The sequence below is a fragment of the Macrotis lagotis genome, chromosome 7 (genome assembly GCF_037893015.1).
Source record: "Macrotis lagotis isolate mMagLag1 chromosome 7, bilby.v1.9.chrom.fasta, whole genome shotgun sequence".
Classification (NCBI taxonomy): Eukaryota; Metazoa; Chordata; class Mammalia; order Peramelemorphia; family Peramelidae; genus Macrotis; species Macrotis lagotis.
The window spans coordinates 186,911,915-186,932,539 of record NC_133664.1 but is presented as its reverse complement, the minus strand read 5'-3'; the positions used below and the strand labels follow the sequence as shown (position 1 = coordinate 186,932,539).

Sequence of the window (20,625 nt, the reverse complement as noted above, 5' to 3'; positions counted from 1 at the left end):
TTGCCTTTGTTATTTGTTGTTGTTTTTTTAGGATTAGAAAAAAAAGTGAACAGATATAACAGTCTTTCATAGTTCTAGTAGAGTTTCATCTCAGTGAATTTGTTATTGTAAAAGTTGTTTCATCAGAATATAGGACAGTAAGATTCAGAATTATTTAATTTACTCACATTGAAACAAAAGGTAAAGTTCCAAGATGCTCCATGTTATTTTTATGTTTGGATTATTGATGAAATCACAATAAATAATTGCATTGATGCAAAAAAATTAGAATAAAATGATCTCTCTCATATTTAATTTTTAAATTCATAAATGATAAAAACTAAACATTAGTCTTTTTTAAAAAAGAGTCAGCAGCATGCAAATATGCCTGAAAGGATAATGATTTTTTTTCTCTAAGGTTCTGAAAAGTCTATTGAAATAGTGAAGAAATAAATATACAAATAAATTAAATTAATTAAATATACAGTTAAATAGAAAACAATAAACAACTAAGTAAAAACAGAAGCACAACCCTGATCTTCTTGGATGAAGAAACTTAATTGAATTAAAATTTCTTCTTAAGTATTACTACCTTAGTCATTTGGCAAAATCAGGCCTATTAAGCATTAAAAAAAATAGATCTGCAAGTCAAAAGTCCCTATCTATTATGTTATATATATTTTGAACATATGAAAAAAATGTAACTGCATCAGTCTGATCATCATAGAAGTATGGATAAAGACATATAAGTATAGATAAAAATGAATAACTAGTATGGCAAATTTGGAGTAAGATAATTTAGGAAATATTTTCTAATTTAGCATATTCTCCAACAAATAAACAATATTATATATAAGATACACATATATCTTCCTTATTTAATCTTGGTGAATATTTATCTGTACATAGACAACAAAAAAATGTTAACATAAAAATTATTTCAGCCCAGGGCTGCCTTTTCAACAACAACCTATTTTTTCAGCTTTTAGGACCATTAGGTGGTATAGTGGATGGAGTACTGAACCTGGAATTAGGAAGATTTGTTTTCTGAGTTCAGATCTGGTCTCAGACACTTACTGGTTGTATGATCCTGAGCAAGTCACATAACCCTGTTTGCTTCAGTATTCTCACCTGTGTAATGAAATGGAGTAGAAAATGGCAAAACACTCTAGGATCTTTGCCCAGAAAACCCCTAAAGGGGTCCAAAGACTTAGTCATGACTGAAACTATTCAACAACAACAACATTTTCAAAGTGTATGATCCAAAATCTTAGTATATACCTAACTCTACAGTTGCTGACTTGATCCAACTTTTTATCTAATGACTGCTTAGCTAGTTTCCACTTAATTTTTCACAAAATGTAACAAGGTTATCTTTAACTTTTTAGTTCTTGTTTCTCTGAGAAGCTTAAAGTATTCTAATCAAAATTTCTAGAACATGATAATAAGTTAGAAAGAACAGACTTTTTTAAACATTAAGATTAAAATGCAACCAAAAGAAAATGAAAAATCAAAATTTAAAACCAGAACTAAGTAATTTAATTTAAAAAAGTAATCTTAACTAATTTTAGGCACAGGATGTTTTGTTGGCAATTCTTTTGGGTCAGATTCCGTCTGCTCGAATAGAACCTTAACAAACTTTTATAGTTCAGTTTATATTAAGAGAGACATGTTAAGTAATTTATAGTTTTTTCAAAATTTGAACGATACTTAAGATATACAAATGTTGCCAAGGTTTTTTTTCATATGTCTGGATGATTTTATGAATCTGAGGAAAATTAGGAAGAGAAAAAAATCAAAAGCATTCAGATTTCACACATCAGATAGGTTTATATGCCCTGAAGTAGGTCCAGAGAGCAAGTAGAATAATGGTGTCAGCTTGGTTTTAACCTATTATTAGTTAACTACAAGGAAATGGTGAGCTTAAAGAAGGAAATGCTAAGTCATTTTGACTCTAGTTTATACAAAACATAACTCAGGACTCCAGAACTATGTTATTTCAAAGACTGTCAACCCCAAACTCACAAACCTCAAATCCCCCTTTAATCTGCTTCCTAATTCCTATAGTTGAGAAGCACTTTCAATTGGTAGTGTTGCTTCATAGCACTCACTTGAACAACTTCTTTTTCCTTTGGTTCGGGATATACATCCTATCCACCATCCAGTAGTCTTGTCACCACTAATTCTCTCTCCCACTTACCTATCCTCAACGAGGATAATCTAATAAACTAATGTATGCCAATAAATCATTTTACACATACATTTTAACGTTGATCATAATCAAAGGGAAAGAGAGAATGTGGCATGGTAGATAAAGAACTAGCCTCAAAAGCAGGAAAGCAGTTCAATCTATCACACACACACTCATGATGAAAAACCTCCAAAACACACAGTAGCTATGTTACCCTGGGCAAGTCACTTAACTTCTTAATCCTTGATATCAGATTCAAATTGAAACAAAGACCAGTAAACACTAACTACATGTTAATGTAGTTTTAAAAAGTTATCTATGCCTTATTGTCTTTAATTTATTTTGTTCAATATTTCCCAATTACATTTTAATCTGGTTCAGGCCTAATCAGTAGTATTAAAGAGTGGCATACAGACTGTGAGCCACATGTTTTGCATTTTGGCCAGGCAATGCTCTAAAATTATAAATTACAGAAAAGTTGTCAACTTATAGGGATAGCAAAAATTTCCTCATCTGGGAATTCCCTGAATCAGTGAATTCACAGGTTTAGTCCTTATTTCTAACCATTAACAGTCAGTTTTGCCTTTTTTTAATCCTTAATCATTCATTTGTGAAAAAAAGCTATATTGAGCAATTACATTGTTCAAAGTGTTAAATTAGGTTCTGTGTGATGCAAGGTGAGCACAAAAGAAGTATTGACATTTTCTTACCTTCAAGAGACTCCCGAATATGAAGTCAGAAGAAATGAGTATAATCAGTTACTTAATACCTGTGTGACCATTGGAGAGTCATTTAAGATTTTGGGGGCATACTTTCATTATTCTGTTTATAAAATGAGGAGATTGGAACTCTGAGGTCCTTTCTAGCTCTAACTGTATGGTCCTATGATGTAGCTGGGGCAATGGCTTGCACACAAATAACACAATACAATACAGTGTATTGAGTTTACATGTAGTAAAGATAATAAAATATTATATGTGAGAAAACATTTTCCAGCTTAATGGAAAAAAACAACTGAAAAGAAGAAAAAGAGCTGACCTGAACCTTGAAAGATTTGTAGGAACCTGATAAATGCAAGGGAAACATTTTTAAAACAAGGAAGAAGGTTGGAAAATAGAAGGAATTTTTTAGGGGCATTAAGAAGAATAGTTTGGGGCTCTGAATAGCATTTTGAGGAATTTTGTATTATAGACAACAGAGAGCAATAGAAGGTTTTGAATAGGAAGGTGATATGACTAACAAGATATTCTAAGAAGATTAATCTATCAGTGATATATCTTAAGTTGGAGGGTACAGAGTTAAGAAAGTCAGCTAGAAGGATATTGCAACAGACCAGGCATCAATTGATAAGTGTCTGAGCTAGAGTGGAAACTATGGAAGTAGAAAAGGGGGGATGTACTAGACTTTGGTCAGAATAAAGAGGATTTTAACACTGGTGATTTCAACTATAGGGCAGGCTAAAAGCCTGGAAAAAAATATATATATATATATATAACAAAAATGCACTTAATGGAAGATAATGAACTACCCCTTGGCTTAGTTTTCTTCCCTTATGTTTTCTCCAAACCTGTCAACTCATCTTCAGAAACAAAAACACTTTCAGAATTATGAAACTGGGGGATCCCATAAGCTCTTGGAAGTTTGAAGGAAGAGTAAAAAGATAATGAAAATGTTTTTTTCTATATGCTAAATAGCAAGTTATATGGATCCTCTAACCCTGAGTCAAATAGCATTGTCTTGATAGAATTCTCTACAGTGAACAGAAACATTGAATGGGAAAAAAAGATTATTAGTTATATGGGAGCTGCCTAGAGCAAAGATTCTCCTTGCAACACAGAAGTTTTTTTTTCTATCCAAATGCTCAGATAAACAGATATAACTCTGGTTTTTTTTTGGGGGGGGGTTAATTGGATGGAGGTATCAGGGTAGAGATGTTGAGGGTGAATCAGTTACTGTTTTCTCCTAGGTCAAAGACTGAATACCTTAGAATGTTTGTCTTTCTGAAAGAGTTGTGGGGGGGGGGGAGAGCCAATGGACCTCATGATACAAAAATCATGGCAGAACTCACTCTTCTTCATTTGAGAAAGAGCTAGGATCCTAGTTGGGGACCTCACATGAAGCCAAAAAGCTGGAATTAGGAAAAAAACTCTGCAAGCCCATTTCAAGTGGCACTACACATGAGCAAAGACCAGAAAAACAATATTGAACAGTATCTCTATGAAACCTTCAGGAAGCAATGCCCAGAAGTGATTACCAGTCTGTAAGTTACCACATATCCATCAGAATGTCACAAGGTTAAATTAAACTAAACACTATTGGAGACCAGCAGGAAGAAGACCCAATAAGAGTAGTGTGATCTCCTTACCAGAAGATTCAATGACCCATCTGTAGCTCCTTCTTGTGTAAGGAAGCCCAACGTCCATGGGATTTCTACTCCTGTTCCCCTATAATGTTTTCCTATCTCTTCCTCCTGATAGAGAGGGAGAGTATTAACGAGGTTTATGATAGAAATGTTTTATTGCTATTTTTCTAGCAGTACTATTTCATTAAAAGCCTTTGATTTGAATTAATCATATCCTCTTCCTAACTATTAAAAGTAAAACACATCTGTGAGGGCTCATGCTCTATCATTCTGAGTAGTTATGAAAATAGAGTGCTTTCAACTTGGTTTTGCGCAGTTTAAAGGTTGATGTAAGAAGCTGTGCATAGTAAATTATAGAAGAAGAAAGCAAATACCAGGTCAACAAAGAAAGTGGTTATATCTGGGTAGATCCTTCTAAATAATACCAAAAAGGTGTGTCTAGTCCAGTGAAGTAAAAAGCTACCTTTGCTCCTGGATTCTGTCTGACCTTGTTCATGATAACTCCTTACACAAAGTTAAGATTCCTGACTTCTCACCTGGCTCCATGTTGAGCATACTTTCACTTGATTCTAAATTATGACTTAATTCTCTTAACTGCCAGATCACTCTCTGAACTTTATTTCTCCCATATTCCCTACCAGTTTTTAACTAGTCCCCTTAATAAGTCTGATGCCTCACCCTGAGAAATTTCATGGCATTATACCTCATTTCTTAAAAAAAAGTTAGGAACATTATGATTAAAACTCATGCAATGTGATCTGCAGTTTGAAAGAGCTAACAGGGGATAATATTTTTTTCTCCAAGGATAGGTAATAGCATCAGATGCCAAAATTAAACACAGCAGGAAGAAGGAGACAGCATGGATTTCACAGAGTATCACAGGCCTCTGCAATAAAGCACTTAAAATGCCTTGTATTGCTAATTCTTTTCACAATCTCCTTTTATTTCCAAAGCGCTGTGCATAGAGCTTTAGCCACGAGGCTCTCGTAGATGTTAACATTAAATTACTAGTAAAACTCCTGTTGTTTATCATTTCTTTTTATGTTTTTTTAACCTATTTTCCAGTTTGACATTCCTGATTAGAAAGACAGTAACCGTTTCTAGCAGTACTCAAACCACACTTGAAATCATTACACTAGTAAACATCCCAGTCCCTTCAAGTGATAACTAGTAATTTCTGTCAACTTAAAAGTGAAGAATGAATGATGACAACTGTCTCTTTACTTATGGCTATACAAGATTCTTTTTATTATACAAGATTCTTAATACCTTCAGGACCCTGACCCTAAAGTGGTAATCCTTACACAATAATAACTCTATGATGATTGATAAAATATACAAATCAAAAAGGAAAGAAATACTAGGTGCTCAACAATAGAGTGAATTTTTCAATTGTGAGCTGGAAAAAAATCACTCCTTTATTTTATATCAATTTTGTTTTCAATTCATGCAAGAACATCTTGATATAAGATTTTTATGTGAATTTTATTTTTAACAATCTAATATATCTTAAAGGTTTTCACTACCTTAAACAGCCAATAGTTTAATTTTTAGATCCACTAAAAAAATTCATTTATGATACATTCCCTAGTCTCTCCAGAAACACTAATGTTGACTCTTTGCTCAACTTCTGATAATATCAGACCAAATTAATCTATTTTGTATAACACATCAGATTCACACTCTCTTCCTTAAGGCTACATAAACTCTTTACATTGCCCACTGGATTAATCTAGTTTGTCATATGAACAGGCAACTTTCTATGCAATCTATTCTCTCTTGAATTCCCTTATTCTCCTGTTCATCATCTTGCACATTTTTAGTCTATCTTATTTATCAATCCCAGTCATTAGCTCTCAAATATTTGCTACAAACCATGCTCTACCTATAATTTACCCTATATAGCATACTATCCAGATTTTGTAAACCTTGTCCCAAAAAGAATCCCTAAAAACTCCACTCTTATTAAAAAGTACTCTGACTAGTCAATAATGAGATCATGTTTTCATTTCTATAGGGCAGGTTTCTATTCCGATTGGGACATTACCCCAAACTACTTCTAACAGTCACCTCAAATTCTAGTGGAGGAAAAAAATCATGGGGTTATAAGAGCACAACTTAAAGTACAAATGTATTTTGAATCTGCACTTTCCATACAAAGTATTCAAAGCAAGAAGCAAAACTTCAGAATCTGAGATCAAAGGATATTGACCTGTTAGGGAAAATCTATCCCTCTAAAACTAATTGTTTTTCAGAATGAACCTAACTATTCTGATCCTCATTCACTATCACTATCACAATCTCCCACACCCCCTTCCAAAAAAAAGCAATATCTCAATTTTCTTCCAATTTTCTTAGATGCTGGTTTCACAGTGGGTAAAAGAATGAATTGTTGCCACACCACCAACTTCTCTACAGTTTCTTTTAATTTAAAGTTACTACAGGAGGGAAGAAAAGAGACTTTCTATTAAGGGACAACTCCCTGAAGGGTCTCTTAGCTGACAATCGAAGGACTGCTCATGGCAGTGATCAAATCTAATGCAACAAAGTGCCTCTAGTTGTGTGACTCATCACAGCAGGAGATGGTGCTGAGGGCCACTTGAGTTCAGTTCTTTGTGGTGTTGCAAGTTGGTTTAGGAACAGTAACAGAGAAGGGGAGAAAAGGTTTGTAAGGTATTTGAGGTTCAAGATAAAGTGACAGGCTTGCAGCTTGTTCCTTCCCAAGTGAATCGAAAGCCTAGAAGAGCAAAATAATAGAATATACTATCTTCCTAATGGATTATGGAAAATTAACTAAAAGCAAAAAAAGTCAGTGAGGATTGCCTGTTAACATCATATATATTCACATTTTAAAAATTTGATTAAATTTAAATATAAAGGCATGAAAATTGTCATAAGAATACTTATCTCAAAATAATAAAAAATTACCTTAAACATCTTTAATGTATAAACTTATTTATGTAAGAATCATTTCCATTCTTAATATACCTCTTAGGAGATCCAATATAGGTCACCAGTTGTTTTTATTTTTTATAAAAGCATTTGTTACATTTCACCAGCCCACCCTAATATAAAAGTAGATAAATTCAAAGCTGTGACCAAAAAAATGCATCCCAAACCCACTAAATTTTCTCTGCCCCTTCTCCCACTTCCTCACATTAGTCAATAGTGTACTTTCTGGCACATTATCCTTGAAGCCAAACCCAAGAATGACTGAGTGTCTCCTCAGATTAAATTCCTATTTCCACAGACTAGTGACCTGGAAGGTAAGATATACTGTACTTCTCCCTGACTACATATTCTATATCACCACATTTAATTCTAGCTGTGTTGATAACAAATTGATGATTATAAATGACTAAAACCATAATAAATGTCTACATTTTGATTTTACCTGAGAGGAAGTTAAAATAATGAGATAAAGCAAGACTTACACTATTATAGTGTACTGTAGATTTGCCTACAATTACCTAGGGTAAAAAGGTTGATATAAATAAAAGAGATTTATACTTCTTCCCTATAAAGCATCCTTACAAAATTATATTATTGAATATCATGTATTTATTCATTCACTTGACAAATGTGCAAGGTACTGTACAAAATTGCTATTGACTAAATCACTTATTTTAAAGTGCTAATCTCATAAATCACTAGAAATTGATACTTTCCCTTCTTTTTTTTCCCTGAATCTAAAAGGTTCAAGACCGAAGTCTCCAAACACTTATAACATCCTGGATTTGGTATTATAAAGTAGTATTTAATGGTCAGGGCTCTAAAGAAATTACTACATGAAGAAATTTAATGCAACAAAGTCATGAATACCTGTTGTGAAAAGCTTCATAATGCTCTTCACAATGATGGAATTGTTAGCAGTATGTAGCAAGACATAAGACAGTGACTTCAGCTCTAACTCTTGGACCCTCCCTGTTCTTCCCTTACCTCCATCATTTAAGATCTTCTTCAGGACCAAGAAGGATTCTAGATCTTAAGACTCCTAAATAATTGCTTGGTGATAACAGAAACTCAAAGTCAAATTATGGATTCCTTTACATCCTTGTTAATTCAGTTTTGTTTTTAGAAAATCAATATGGTACCTCTTGGGCAAAGGGTATGTATAAGATAGTGGACTTTAATCATATAACAAATAAAGCAAAAATATTTTTACTCTATGTAATGTTTACTAAATTAGATAACATAGAATTAAAACACAAGCAATGTTATCTCCTTTCATATATATATTTATATATAAAAACTGACACGTTTAAAACATATTTATTTTTTTTTACATTGCTTACTTACTACTCTACATTTACCAATGGATCACATTTATATAAGCTTTTACAAGCTTACAAAATGCTTTCCCAAAAATGATCCTACCAGATGGGTAGTAAAGCATTACCCCTATTTTATAAATGAGAAAATGAGACCTAATGAAGTTAAAGACTTGCCCACTTGAGGGGGAAATGGCCAATTGACATGATCTGATTTAAGGGGTCTTGAAACGAAGTCATTCTACTAAAAATTTATCCCCCCCCCAAGGAGATTGTTGTGATACTTGAAATCCCCGCCATTAATTACATTTTAATTTCCAAGGGGAAGCTTGATGGTATAGTGGATAGTGCTCTGGAGTCAGAAGGTCCTGAGTTCAAATCCAGCCTCGGACACTTAATAATGACCTAGCTGTGTGACCTTGGGCAAGTCACTTAACCCTATTGCCTTACAAAATTTTAAAAAAATTATTGCCACTAACTTTTTACTTTTAAGTATCTGAGAAAATATCATTAGCCCCTGTCATTTTCCTCCCTAATTTTCATAACCACTTGTCTAGGCCAATAATTGACCTCTGTAACTTCACTTTAATCCATTTTGCATAAGAAAGTCAGATCTTCCTTAAATATAATAGAATGGAAAGAATAATAATTCCAGAAGCTGCATGATCTTCAAATCTTTTCTCCTTTAGGGGCTAAAACTTTCCTGTTTTGTAAAATCAGAAGCTGGGAATATATAGTATATGAGATACCTTTCATTTACCTCACTTTGATCTTGTCATTTTCAGTGATGATGCTTAAACTCCACTGCCTGGATTTCAAAGAATTTTGGAATCTCCCACCACTAAACTATCCTGTTTTATTTATTACTATTCATCATTACTGAAGGGAAAGTGTGTTGCTGAATGGCTGTGTATCAGTTATGTCTGACTCTTTGTGACCCCATTTTGTATTTTCTTGGCAAAGATACTGAAATGTTTCACCATTTCCTTCTCCAGTTCATTTTATAGATGAAGCACTGTGGCAAACAGGGTTAGGTGACTTGTTCAAGGTCACACAGATAGTTAAGTGTCTGAGACTGAATTTGAACTCATTTAGATGAGTCTTCCTGACTGGCATGCTATTCACTAAGCTACCTAAATGCCCTTCTATTTCATAATTTTTCTACTCAAAAATATTTAGGGTCTTCCTATTTGCTATTAAATAATGTTTTAACTCCTCTGTCTGGAAGTCAGAAACTTTTGGAATCTTCCACCACTGAACTATGCAATGTTATATATAATTATTCATCCTTGTGTAGTAGAAACCATGCCAGACTAGAAATTAAAATCCATGAGTATTGGTTCTGATCCTTTTATTAGGTATGTGTCTTTAGACAAGTCATCAAGACTCATTATGCCTCAATTTTTCATCTGCTACAAAAGAGCTATTATGGAATTATATGATATTATCTGACCTAAAAATATTTAATACATACTTAATCAAGCTATTTTACTATTCCAAGAAAATATGTTCAAAATAGAATTTATTATCTTTTCCCATCAAAAAAAATCCACTCCTCTTCTTAATTACCCTATTTCTGTTGATAGAATCATAACTCTTTCAGCAATCCAGGTTTAAATATAGTCATTCTCAACTCTTCCCTCTTCCTCACACTCCTGCTTCCAATCAATTGCCAATCATGTCAATTCTATCTTCACCACATTTCTCACATCCTTGTTTACACTCACACAGCCAGCACTCAAGTGCAAGCCTTAATCATTTCTTTCCAGGGCACATATCTAACAAATTGATATTCTTAAATTACAGGTTGGACAATATCAGGAAGCTCCAGGGGTTTGGTCAGACCTTGAGGATAAAACAAAACAATAGCTCTTGGTATTTAAAACCCTTCCCAGTTAAACTCTAACATACCTTTTAAACTTTATTGTATTTTAGTTCCCTTCATATTCGTAATATTCCAGCCAAACTGACTTCCTTGGCGCTCTTCCTATACAACCTTTCATTTTCTATCTCTGCCTTTGCATTGGCTGTACATCATGCATAGAATAAACTCCCTCCTTAGATCCAATATATCTTGATTTCTTCAGAGCTCAATTAAGAGTCAGTCTATGAAAGACCATTTGATCACACAAGTTGCTAGTCAGAACTATGTATTCATATGTGTATTCACTAGATGGTGCAGTGGATGGAGCACTAAGCCTTGAATCAGGAAGACCTGAATTCAAATATGACTGGTTACTAGCCCTGAGACCTTGGGCAAGTCACTTAATCCTCTGTTTGCCTCAGTTTCTTCATCAGCAAAATGAGTTGGGGAAGGAAATGACCAAATGCTCCAGTATCTTTGCCAAGAAATTCAAATGGAATCCATTCAAATCCAAATGGCATCAAGAAGAGCTAGACATGACTTAAATGACTGCACAAGTTAATTCCCAGTGTCTAGCACTGTGAGTAGCATAGAATAAGTGTTTATGTATATGCAAATGCTTTTGCATAATTGAATATAATATATAATAATGTCATTTAGGTGTATCTAGGAAATCATCTAGGAAATTCTTCAACTAATGCAGATCAACATCTGCTAGGATAATTCTTGTTCTGTCATTTCAGTCCTGTCTGGCTCTTCATTTCCTTTTAGGGTATTCTTGGCAAAGATACTGGAGTAGCTTGTCATTTCCTTCTCCAGTTCATTTTACAAATGAGGAAACTGAGGCAAACAGGGTTAAGTGACTTACCCAGGGTCACACATCTAGTGAGTGTCTGAGGACAGATTTGAACTCAATAAGATGAGCCTTCCTGATTTGGGGTTTTTTCACTCTATCTACTGTGCCACTTAATTGCTATGAGATTTCATATTCTCATAAAGTTGACTTGAGTATTGACAGATTATGTAAGTTATCCAGTATCAGATAGCCTATAGACTTCAGCAGGGGACTTGAACCAATATTTTCCTGACTCTAAGACCAGTTCTTTTTTCACTATGCCATGTTAATGCCATATCATGACAAACTATGCCACATCTTTTATCCACTATGGCATATGTGTGTATGATTGTATGTATATAATATTGTAGAGACTAAACTTTGTAAATACTGTTTGCTTCTAGTAGAATGTAAGCACCTTGAGAGCAAGGCTTGTTGTTGTTTTCAATCTGGGTATTCTCTGCACCTAGCATATTGAGTGGCATATTGTAGGTATTTAATAAAATTTAATAAATGCTAGTTGAATGAATGCCTACTCTCCATCTTGAAAAAAAATCTTAATGAGAATCTTCTACAAACACATTGAGGGCAGTCACAAGGGAGATTGGAGAAGAAACAGGTAGGATTTTGCATATAATACTAAACAAGACTACCTATTTGCATTCACACAAGTGACTAAAACATAGAGAAAATAGAAAATATCATTCTGCTTGTTGCTTGTTAACTATTTTTCAACAGAGTAAAATGCTTCCTTAAAGGTCCCTCTGAAATATGCATAAATCAAATCAGTCAAGATTCCTTGAAATTATTATAAAACTAATTTTCTTTGATAATATACTTGATTATTAAATATAAGGTCATTCATTCAGTCAACAAGCATTTATTAAATCCAAGCTTAATAAACGTGTCAAGTACATTACTAAGTGCATAGGATAAAATTATAGAAAAAATAGTTTCTCACCTCAATGGTCTTAAATTCTAATGGGAGAAACAACATGCAAATAATTATGTACATTCAAGACAAATACATTGTAATCTGAGAAGAAAGGCATTGATTATGAGAGGTTGACCATCAAGGATGGGGAGAGGTTCAATGGAGAAGGCCCTGATGCAGAGTGTGAAATATGAGTTTGTCCTGAAGGAGGCAAGAGAAGCCAGGAGACTTAAGTGATGGAGGAGAATACACAAGGCATGAGAGGCAACCAATGAAAAACTACCAAGTTGGAAGTTGGAATATTTACAACAAATGGGCAAGTGTAGATTAGAGAGTAATGGAAGTGAGCATATATAAGGATATTAGAAAGAAAATAGGTTCTAAAGGGTTTTAAACATCTAACAGTGTTTTTTGTCTGATTCTGGAGATAATAGGGAACCACTGAAGTTTACTGAGTAGGAGATGACATGATAAGATTTGTGCTTTAGGAAAATCACTTTGACATCTGAGTTGAGAATAAATTGAAATAGTGATAGACTTGAGTCAGAAAGACCAATTAGAAGACTATTACAATAGTCCAGATAGTAGGAGATGAATGACTCCACCAAAGTGACAGCTCAGTGAATGGAGAGATGGGGGTGTTGTGAAAGCAGTAATATTAAAATTTGGCAATAGATTGGATATATAGGGTAAGCACAAATGAGGAGTTGATGAGCCCGGATAACTGGAAGAAAAATGGGAGAATAGCATTGCCCTCAAAAATAATGGTAAAATGGGGGGGGGGATTTGGAAAGAAAGATAATTTTTAAGTGAGATGGTTTTTATATACCTTTACTGAATGAGATTGTCAGAGGTGTCCAAAAGTCAATCAATGATGCAAGATTGAAGCACAAGAGAGATGAGAATTAAATATAGATCTGAGAAGAATTGAACTCATGGAAGTCAATGAATTCATTAAGTAAAATAGTAAAGGGGAGTGGAGAAGAAGGTCCAGTACAGAATTGATAGAGCAAAAGTCTGATTAAAAAGGTATGAGAACCAGGAGACAACAATATCAACTAAACCTAGATATGAGAAAGTATTCAAAAGGATGGTAATTATCAGTTCAAGAAGGATGAGAATTTAGAAAAGATCATTATATTTCAAAATTAAGAGTTCACTGGTTGCATTAGAGAGAACAGTTTCAATTGAATGATGTCTAAGCCAAAGTTCAAGGGAGAGGAAGTGAGAAGAAAGTGAGAGGAGAGGAAGTAAAGGGGGAGGTATAGGGGAGTAGCCAGTAGGGATGGTTGGATCTAGTGACAGGGTTTTGTTTGTGTGTTTGATTTACCTTTTGGTTTTTTAAAGTATAAAAGGTTGAGTGAATTTGAAGACAGTGGAGAATCAGTAGGAAAGAGAGAGATTGAAGATTCGTAAATGAGGATGACAGAGATAGAAATATGCTAAGGAAGTTGGTAGGGAAGAGATAGAGGATCAAGGTCTTCATCTGTAAAGTCAAAGGAAAGAGTAGTGAGGGAAGATGCTTGAGTGATGTGAGATGAGGAGTAAAAAGAGAACTCAGCTAATAGCTGCAAATTTTTAGTGAAGTATTTCTTCTAAAATAGTGGGGTAAGGATGGTATCTTATAGGGAGCTTGAGGAAAAAATTAGAATATTCAGAAAAGCTACTATGAGTAGAATCACAAATTGATTACTGAGATGCCAAAAGTTTGCCTTGATGCAGTTAGAACCAGTTGAGATTATATAATATAAATTCATAATGGATCTCTAGTTAAATTCATGAATTCTTCCAACTTCATAAAACATGAACAGTGAGCTACATGCTTGCCAAAAGTACTTACCACCATGATAAAATATTACCAGAAAAGAAGTTCAAATGAACAAGGAAATAAATGATAATAAATAGTAAGGTCCTCTATACACTCCTGCTTTCAGTTGAAATTTTTTATCCAGCCCCGGAAGATTGAAGAGTTCATCCTAATTACCCCTAAAAGAGCATTTAGTATTTTAAAAATCTTTAAATATTAATTTAAATTTCCACTATGTGTCACACAAGACAATAGCCTTTAAGGATATAAAAACCAAGAATGAAACACCTCTCAAGAGTATGATATAGGATGCATACCTAAATCTTGAACATGAATTTCACATGTAAAATGAGCTAAGTTCATATTTGATAAAGAGTAGGAGAGGAGGTGGATTGCCTTGGAAAATTGCACAATACTTTTAATGATCCTGAGTTTTTCCATGAAACAAAGATTCTTTTTAAAACATCAATATTCTTCCAGTGAAACAGCATGGCCTTGATTCATGGAACACTATAATCTCTAAAAAATTATGGCTATAGGTCACCCAAGAGGCAATGGAGAGGTACATGGCTTGCATGAGTAAACTGCAAATACTATCAGTAGAAAATTGCACAAGACAGGTGGTATATAGGATATGATCAGAGAGATGCATAACTAGAAAAGGAGGTTGAATCTGGGTTGAACAACTATTTCATTTTAAAACTCTCAAGCAAAAATCAGAATTTCAGAAAAGGAAAGGATTTCAGAATCCAAGTGGTGCTTGACAATGAATCCTCTCTACAAGAAAGCCAACATATGTGGTTGTCTAACTTTAGTTTAAAAGACATCTAGTGAGGAGGAACTCAATATTTCCTAAACCAGTTTATTCCACTTTTTGAAAGTCTCAAATGTTAGGAAGATTTTCCTTTCATAAAGTTTAAATCTACTTCTCTGCCGTTTCTACTCACTGTTATTTTAGAATAAAATGAATTAAGTACAACCCTTTTGCAATATAGTCTTTCAAAATACTTTAAGGTAGCTATCTTGACCCTACTAAATCTCTTCAGCGACATTGACATGAGTTAGTTATTAAGAAAGAAAATGTCCTGATTGTGCTACTGAATGATGCACGCCTTAATAAAGCAACACACTAGTGACCCTTAGGTAAACAAGAGGACTGAGAAAATCTAGGATAGACAACATAAGAAGGTTTATTGAAAATCAACTTCCCCTACTTTACGGTTTTGTTTAGGACTGGCCCTTCCCTCTTTTAAGAGAGGAAGAAATTAAAGTTTAGAAAAGCTAAATAATTTTGCACCCAGTGTCACATTATGACCTCCCTGAAATTGTGGTTCATTATTTCTACACTTCAACCCTATTCCATCACCTTAAGGTACACATCATCCTTTAGAAGGTCAGATCAGTTTTTATCATCTTCTTTGTTGTTTTTAAGGCTCTACCACTTCATAATTTTTAAAAAGAATTGTTTTATCATTATGAAGATTGGTACTCAAAATTTAACTGAGCAACAAACTGCAACATCTCCAAATCTAAAACCCTTCTTATAAATAGGAAATGTGGGATATAATTTATTTTATATTGTACTCAGAAAAAAATACTCTCAAATTTAAGAAAGTTACCATCTCAATCTTCCTTCCATCTCCAAATAAAAAATATAATAATGGACAGATCATAATTAGATTAAGCACCATAATCCTTTAATTCAGTCACTGAATTGAGGCCTTTAGGAATTTTATTCAAAGAGTTATTTAGATAACTTACTGTGGCATTTTTTAAATGAACCAAAATGCTGCTTTTAAGAGAAGTTTCAAAATACAAATCATTAACATATGCAAACCAAATGAAGAAAATTTGTCAATGGAGTTTTAAAACATAAGAACCAAAATTAATTTTCATTATATTGATCATCTAAATCCAAGTTAAGAATCTTCTTTTTATTTTTCTTAAAGGAGCTAAGTGAATCCTTCCTCTCAATAATAAAATATTTTATCAGGCTAAAATAAGGCCTAGGCAGCTATGTCTTTCAGGTCACTTTCAAAATTCTTAACATAACACACTCTAATTCATGGAAGAATAGGTATAGAAATTAATAATAATTATGATAATCATAATAATCCTTAATATCTAATAGGTATAGTTTTTAGAAAAATGAATTTTGTCTTACTTTAAAAATATATTATATTTGAAATTCAAGATATTTGGGAGATAGTCTATTCTGAACAAATTTCATTCTATAGGGAACCATTACATGCTTATACAATCTGAATAAACCTAATCAAGTTATTCTGATTTGTTTAAATGTGAACATCAATTTTTTGAAAGAGTGATTAGGCATATTTTGTAAGTATTGCACTGTTTCTAATTTGTCTTATGGGGAAAATATTGAATCATTCAAGCTTATTCTTATACTTCTGACCAATATGCTAGAAATTTTAATATTTCATCATTTTCAGGCCTTGTCCCACACAAAGAAGACAAAGAAATCATTTACCAAAAAACTATAAACTTTTTCATCATCTTCTATTTATTCCCATACATTCTATCAATATGGCATCATAATACACATAAATTTATTTTAACATTTGAAAAACCATCTATCAGACTAAACAGGATATGCATTCATGCATATTAAAGTAAAACCAAGTTAACTTAAAATAACCCCTGGATCTAAAATGCCAGATTATTTACAAACATGTTTGAGAGTTTTCAATCCTGTATATAGCATATCACTCAACCAGAACAGTATAAACTCAACAACAGAATTAATACATGAATTCCATGTGAAATGAAATTAGATTTTTACAAAGTTTTCTTGTTTAAGTAAGATTAAACTACCTTGTCCATTCACAAAGGGCAACCAAATAGAAAGAAAAAAATCCCAGCTATTTATTTCCCTTGTAGAGTTGTTAGAAGAGAATACCATTGCATAGGAAGTTTGGGGTGGGTGGGGGTGGGGCTTAGAGCATGGGGAGAGTGGAATAATTTCAAGCAAGGATGCTGCTATATAATTATCACAAATAACTAAATAATTATGCACATCCTTTCCCAACCCCCAAATTAAGTGTTTTTAAACATCTCATGTGATTAAAGATCTACCTTTTAGGGGAAAAAAAACCAAAGGAAAATTCTACCAGTATAAGGCTTTAGGGCTATTGCATCATTTATAAATAGTTATAAATGTAGTTTGTGATTTTTATCTTGCATACATCTGATAAACAGTTGATGACAAAAATTTGCCAAAGAACTTTGCAACGATGCTTAAGAAAACATCACTTTCATAAAAGTATTCATGATTTTAAATCATTGTGGCTGAATTTATGAGAGCTATATTTAAGTCCAGAAGAAGCACCGCCAAAAACTTTGTTCTATGCATCTGCAATTGAGACTGGATTCTTTCATTATCTGGCCTGACAGCAATCTACACAAAACTGAATTCCTTTCAACTAGACAGATCAAAATTCAACAACTCTGAAAATACTCTTCAGAAGTTTCCTCGTTTTTAAAGTTATAAAATTAAACTTTAAAATAATTTAATATATTTCAAAACCAACGCTCTCAGATAAATTACTCTTTGCAATCGAGGTTTTCTTCTCTAATTCTGATCAAAAGCTCTCCCTTGCTTTCCTAATTGAAATGTCCAATGCCTACAAATCTCCCACGCCTTTACTTCATTGGTCTGTTTTGTTTGTGTGGGCTGTTTTTTAAGGATGCTAGGAGCCATTATTTATGAGCAGTAAGGAAACAAATCACTCTGTCTAGTCCTCTTGCAGATTCCCACACTTATTACCCCCAATCCCACAGATTTCCACTAGTCCTGCCTTTGCATATAGTACAGTGCTGAGCCTGAAAGCAATCCCTGGGGAAATCTGACCATGCCCTTCTTGACAAATTGCTATAGATATTCTAAGATCTAAGTTGAGTTAAAACAAATCCTGAAACTTTTCTTAAAAGACAGGGTTAACTCCCACATCAGTACTGGCAAGGAGAGGGGAGAGAGACTGTAGAGATTCGGAGAATTCTCATTTTGACCTGTTTTAACTTAGAAGCAAAGATTAAAATGATTAATATTTTGAACTTCATTCATGCTGGGAGACCATTTCAAGACCCTAGAAAGTTCAAATCTTACTAGGAAAATACTTTACGAACTGTTTAGGATAATAACTGCTTTTTTTAATGCAGTCGATTCCTCTAACGGGCTTTGGGTGAATTCCTTGCCAAGTGGATCAATAATCTCCAAACTGCAGCTAGCATTCTCAAACATTTCCAAATACAAGTTTGGAACTGGTCGCGATTCCATAACCTCTTTTTTTTCCCCTCCCTTTTATTTTTTTTTTCAAGCCCGAAGTATAAGCGAGGCTTCCTAAACCAGATCTTAAAGTGACACAACCACGTGAGTGCTTTTCACTTTGCACACATACTCAGAAAGTAGTTGCAATTAAAATAATTTAAAGCTTCCTGTCTCGGGAGAGCTCAATAATGAAGGATGAGCTATGTCCCTCAATTGTGAAGAGGGAGGGCGATGGCGAAGGAGAAAAGAAAAGTGAAATAGAAAGGTTGGGGGTGGGGGGAAAGGGGGTACTTAAACTCTAGGAAGGGTGGGGAGTAGAAGGCTTTGTCCAACTTTCAGGGTGTGCCCCCTGACGTGTCAGAGATGGACAAAAAAAATCAGACCCTGGAATACGGTCCACCACATTCCCACCACCAGCACCCCTGATAAAGACAAGCCTCTCAACGAAAATATAAAGTTATCTAATTTTCTAGGCTGGATTGACGCATACGCTGAAGCATCCCACTGGGCAGCTGTCCCTGATGATGACATTAAGGTTTCAAACCTCCAGATGCCCCCTTCTCGCCTCCTCCCTTACCCTCAACCCAATCCCCCTCCTATAAAGCACTTCATGAAACTCCGATCCCCACCCCCTCTCCCTACACCCCCCCCCCCCCCCCAGCCCGCTTCCTTTTCCTTATTCTCCAGCTGGAGCTGAAAATGAGTGCTGAGTGGAGAGCACTGTGAACAGCAGAGGGAAGCTCTTCTGCTTTGGATATCTGCCCACAACAATATCTGTACGAACAACAAAGTTAAAATGATTAGATTCAGGCACCTTACCCGGTCTCTTTAAAGTCTCCTCTTGCGTGGGATGCAAAGTGGAACAGTGATGGGCTGGGGGGAAACAAGAGGAGATTGGAGATGGATTTGGGGAGATCGTATTTTTTCCCCCTGTGTGTATGTGTGTATGTGTGTGTGTGTGTGTGTGTGAGAGAGAGAGAGTGAGAGTGAGAGAGAGTGTGTGTGTGTGTGTGTGTGTGTGTGTGTGTGTGTGTGTGTCTTTCCCTCTGTCTCTCTCGCTCGCTCACTCTTTTCTGTGTTGCTCTCAAGGACGAGGTGAAATCCCTTTGCTGGTCATGAGGCGGCTTCAGAGACAAACAACACAATGCGAGTGCAAATAACAAAGGCAAAAAGACACTGGAAACAATGGGGGAGGAGAGGGCAGCCTCACCAGCTCTCTGTACACTCGCCAGTCACCTCAACACACGCTGAAGAGGTGGTGCGGGGGGGGGGGGGGGGGAGGAGGGAGGGAGGGGAAGGGGAAGGGGGGGACTCCCTCTCTCACTTCAGATCTCTTCTGATGTTTCTTAAACAAACCCTGACCTCCTTACTGGAGCTTCCCCCCCGCACCCCCCCCCAGCCTCCTGCTTAGTCTGGCCAAATAGGAGAGAGAGATAGTTTTCTCCCCTATCTGCTGCAGAGTAACTAGATTGTAAAATAACACAGTGATTACTAACACGGTGTAAGAATTAAAAAAAAAAAAATCTGCCTGCCACTTAAAGGAGCAATAAAATGTAATCGCTGGAGAGCAATGGAGTCATGGATATAGGAATATATCTAGATAGTTATATCTCGATTTCAATGCATCTATAAATATGCATGGATGTTTAATCAAGTCCCCTTTGTCAACTTCTTCACCGCGCAGAAATCCTCGCTCATGGCTGTGAAATCATTACCTGATCTCCTTCCAGGAGCCCCCTCTCAATCTGCCAACAGTAAACATCGCTGTTTGTCAATGTGTTTCTATGTGTGTGTGTGTGTGTGTGTGTGTGTGTGTGTGTGTGTGTGTCCACAAAACCTCTGTAACGGGAGCAGTTGTCTACTGGGTGCAAAGGCTGAAAGAGGGAAAGCGTTTGATTTCAAAAAAAAAAAAAAAAGATCACTGCAGCCAGCCCCTGGGGATTTTTCTCCTTGATCCGTATTGTCGACTTACTCGGTCTCCTTCCCCGGACAGATCCCACCAAATAGCAACTATTGTTTAGAGTTCACGTTCTACCTACTCCTTCCCTCCTTCCAAAAGAAAAAAAGTTTTGAAGCTATTCCATCTCTGCCTTT

The 20,625-nt window shown here is 34.9% G+C and overlaps 1 protein-coding gene across 7 annotated transcripts in view; it reads right to left on the bottom strand.

The window, feature by feature from the left end:
- The window catches only part of SOX5 (SRY-box transcription factor 5), a 1,270,393-nt gene extending 1,250,052 nt beyond the window's left edge, over positions 1-20,341 (bottom strand). For 4 of the 7 annotated variants that reach the window (XM_074194251.1, XM_074194252.1, XM_074194250.1 and 1 more), the window contains exon 1: positions 19,351-19,735. The gene's annotated coding sequence lies outside the window, so the exon portion shown is untranslated. The other 3 variants (XM_074194255.1, XM_074194256.1, XM_074194253.1) reach the window with 3 other exon arrangements.
- Between the last annotated feature and the right edge of the window lie 284 nt (positions 20,342-20,625).